We start from the raw sequence: 4012 nt of genomic DNA on the forward strand, positions 1-4012 counted from the left end.
TGCAGATGATTATAGAAAAGATCCTAGAACTGGCAGAATGGCACTTCAAGACAGACCATTGAAAGGAGGTAAAAACGAGTTACCAGACACACTGAAAGTTGCAGAAGGAGCTCGTGTCATGCTCACCAGAAACATTGACATACAAAATGGTTTGGTTAATGGAGCTTTTGGAATACTACTTAGAGTAGTTCACTCTGAAAACGACCAACACATCATCAAGCTTGGACTTAAAATGGATAATGAGACATCTGGAAAGAATAACCGCACACCAGCAGACGACATGGTGTACATTGAGAGAGCAGAGGAGAATCTGAAGCAGAAAGGAGTGGTACGAAGACAGTTCCCAGTGAAGCTGGCCTTTGCATGTACAATACATAAGGTACAGGGTATGACAACTACATCAGCTGTTGTCTCTCTTAAGAGCATTTTTGAGCCCGGCATGGCCTACGTAGCTGTCAGTAGAGTGACGTCTCTCAGTGGACTGTATCTTCTTGATATGGAAGAGAAAAAAATATTCACCAACCCAGAAATCACTGCAGCGCTTGAGAACATGAGACAAGCCAACCTTGATGACATGATGCCTCTTCTACACGTGAGGCAAACACTGAGCAGGTCAGAGGTTTTCACCATTGTTCATCATAATACAGAGGGACTGCCAGCTCACATTAATGACATCAAAAGTCACCATGAATTGTGTCTAGCAGATGTTTTGTGCCTAACAGAAACACACCTGCGGGGCTCTTTTGTCGCAGAGAGTCTCCACTTGGAAAATTACAATTTGTTCAAACGCAACAGACACCTGTCCTACACAAACTTTCCCCAGATGGCAAACAGAAGTGGTGGTGGAGTTGCTGTTTATGTGAAAAGTGACATTCAAGTGCATGAAAAACAGTACATCCATAATGTAACTGACCTTGAATTTCTGGCTTTAAAGGTTGAAGCACCAGTCAGTGCTCTAATTGCAGTTGTATACAGACCTCCAGACTACACTCTGAGGCCATTCCTGAAAAACCTGGTAAGCCTATTAGACTCATTGGAGATCATGGACTGTCATCCCATCATAGTTTGTGGTGATTTTAATGAGAATGTTTTATCCAGTGCAAACAAACCAATCCTGGAGCTGTTTGAGTCTAGGGGATACGCACAGGTCATCACTGCCCCTACCACAGAGAAGAACACACTGCTTGACCTAATTTTCATTTCTCAGTCAGATCGATGTCTCCATTCTGGAGTCATGAAGACATACCATAGTTACCATGACCCAGTATACTGTGTATTGTCCTGTGATGATTCATGATCTAGATCTTTGAATACAGTAAGTAATATCTATATTTTTGAATGACTTAAGAAAGTAGAGCGATGCTTGAACTCCAGAAAGAAGTCCAGACGCTTTTCTTTGCAAGCTCCTTTGACTACGATGACCTGGATGACTGAGAACCTTCACAGACATAAAGTAGAGCGATATTTAAAAGTTGACGCTCTGCATTGCAGTATAATGTTTGAATTGTTTACATAAAATACAATTACATGAATTAAGTAATGATATCAGTAAAAGATGACAATTTTATTTATTACAGAAAATCTAAAATTCACTAACAGTAACCTATAAATGTCAGAAAAATCAAATATAGCAGTTTAAAATGAATAGTGTAGGCATATCCTCTCTGCAGCCAGGCTTCAACATCCTGCCAGGCTGCCCCAGTCTCACTGTGGCTGGGAGGGAGGGAGGGTGGACCAGAGGATTGCCTACACAACACATAAATGTTCAACAGCTTCTTCATTGTTTCTGAGAAAACAATAATGACTAAAGGTTGCTTTTTAAAAAAACAAACAAACAAACAAACAAACAAACCTAATTACAGCAATAATGACAGTTAAGCCACTTTATGTGTGCCTCTATTTTGAAATACTATTTACAAAAATGTTATTATTTTGGTTTGTTATAAACTTTAAACTTTTTCAAAAGTATACGATTATATTTTTGGACCAATTTTACTATGAAACATAAATTTTTATGAGCTTTTATCATGTTTCTGGCCAGTGCAATCATCAGGGTGGGTCTGGGTTGATAACTGCACATTTCTGGCCAGAAATGTTTCAGCAGTGTTACATATGTAGTGCATATGTTACACTTGCTTTCTGTTACCAGCTGATACCCTACATTTGTATAGACATTGGATGGTGTGAGGTTGGGGAGTTGAGTGGGGGGGGGGGGGGGGGGTACGGTGGGAGTTGAGGGGGGGGGGGGGGTTTCCTTTCCTGTTAGGTTTCCTTTTTTTTTCTTTTTTTTTTTTTAAGCAAGACACAGTCCTCCTGTGTCTTCTCCAAGCTTCACATGTAAAATCCAACAATGTGAAGCACATAGCAGCCAGAAACTGTAATGCCACAGATCAGAGAAACTTCATCATCACCATCTTCATCGCCATACGATCAGAGCGTGAGACTTCACATCTGGAGCACAGGAGAGATTCTGTGATAAGTCCTCCTTCTAGCTTGTCCCACAAGCAGCCGGTGAGATTTACTCACAACAAAAAGGGTTAATGACATAATTTCCATGAAAACATGTGTTCATTCTTTGTGAAGTGTTTAAATTGTGTTTTCACTTGACCTTAGGAGTGTTAGAGTGTATTGTAATGTCTGTACTCAGGTGTTTCCCTCTGTGATCCATCCCCTTCAGAGCTGAGACACTCAGGACTGAACAGACGGCACAGTTTCTGTGACTGAGCCTCCAAAACACCTTCTTTGAAACCACTCATGATAGAAGGGCTTCATATTTGCAGCAGCACTACTACAGGTATTCAGTTTATTACAGGATGTGTTTGTTTCTTAGGACCAGCTCTGAGTGCACACTACCTAACATATACACCTTTCTGTTCATTACAAACCCACTACTCTGGATCATATGGCCAGTTGGCAGGAATGTTGCTGCAGGAAAACATCCCTGGAGATCACCATCATTGTCAGACTGACTGTGCCTCCTCTGTGCAGTGTCAAGATCCTCCCTAAATGAGTGTGTAAGTTAACATTTTCATTATTTTATTCCCTTTGACAAGACAAGTATCACTGATATTTACATTTACAACTACATATTCCTGTTTTCTGCTCTTCTTTTAAAGTCCTCAGCTATCCTGCTTCTGTGCTGCTTGCCACACATCAAACACTGGCCGGATGACAGGGAGGATCCACTCTGAAGTCACTGGACATGATGAGGATCATATGGGACTTTATAGTTTCACAGAAACGATGTGCTCTGTGATTACAGGTTTTAAATGGACATAATGACTGCCTCTCTCTGATCAACAGGCTAAAGGATTGTTGTCATTGTTAGTGCTCTGTACAATGTATGCTTATTTAGTATTTCATCACAGAGCAAACCTTTTTTTCTTTAACATATTTTTATTTTTTTATTTGTGGGGATAGGTTAATTGATTAATCCAAATTGTCACTAGGTGTGAATGTGCGAGTGAATGTGAGTGTGAATGGTTGTCTGTCCCTGTGTGTTGGCCCTGTGACAGACTGGCGACCTGTCCAGGGTGTACCCCGCCTTTCGCCCTATGACAGCTGGGATAGGCTCCAGTGCCCCCCGCGACCCTGGAAAGGATAAGCGGAAGCGAATGGAGGGATGGATGGATATTTTTATTTTGTTCTAATGTTGAATTAACTGTGGGGATTTTTTTTAAGTGGGCACTCGGGATGTCATATGACCAGAAATGTGGTAACTGGAATTCAACAGTATGGAAGAAAAAATCTGCTAAGAACAAAACACACACAAAACCCCCCAAGAAAATTCAAATTCATTCCATGTAATCCAATCTAAAACATTTTAAACTGCTGAACAGCAACACAAACAGCGTTAAAAAACAGTGTTAACAGAATGATTATGATGATTTTGTACCAAAGTTTCAGGTCACATGGCACACCTAGTGTGTAGTGTGGGGTATCAGCTGGTAAGTATAGGTTTTTTTTTTTCATATTTGTGTCCTTAGAGTTCAGATAGATAAAGCCTTGTGTA

General features: G+C 40.6%; 1 long non-coding RNA gene across 1 annotated transcript; it reads left to right on the plus strand.

The window, feature by feature from the left end:
* The first annotated feature begins 2670 nt into the window (after positions 1-2670).
* On the plus strand, positions 2671-3584 carry LOC308389743. Its single transcript, XR_013970321.1, has 3 exons — positions 2671-2794; positions 2911-3014; positions 3117-3584. It is a non-coding gene; the product is annotated as an uncharacterized lncRNA (long non-coding RNA).
* Positions 3585-4012: the final 428 nt, after the last annotated feature.

The sequence above is a fragment of the Rhamphochromis sp. 'chilingali' genome, assembly GCF_963969265.1.
Source record: "Rhamphochromis sp. 'chilingali' genome assembly, chromosome: 21".
Taxonomy (NCBI): domain Eukaryota; kingdom Metazoa; phylum Chordata; class Actinopteri; order Cichliformes; family Cichlidae; genus Rhamphochromis; species Rhamphochromis sp. 'chilingali'.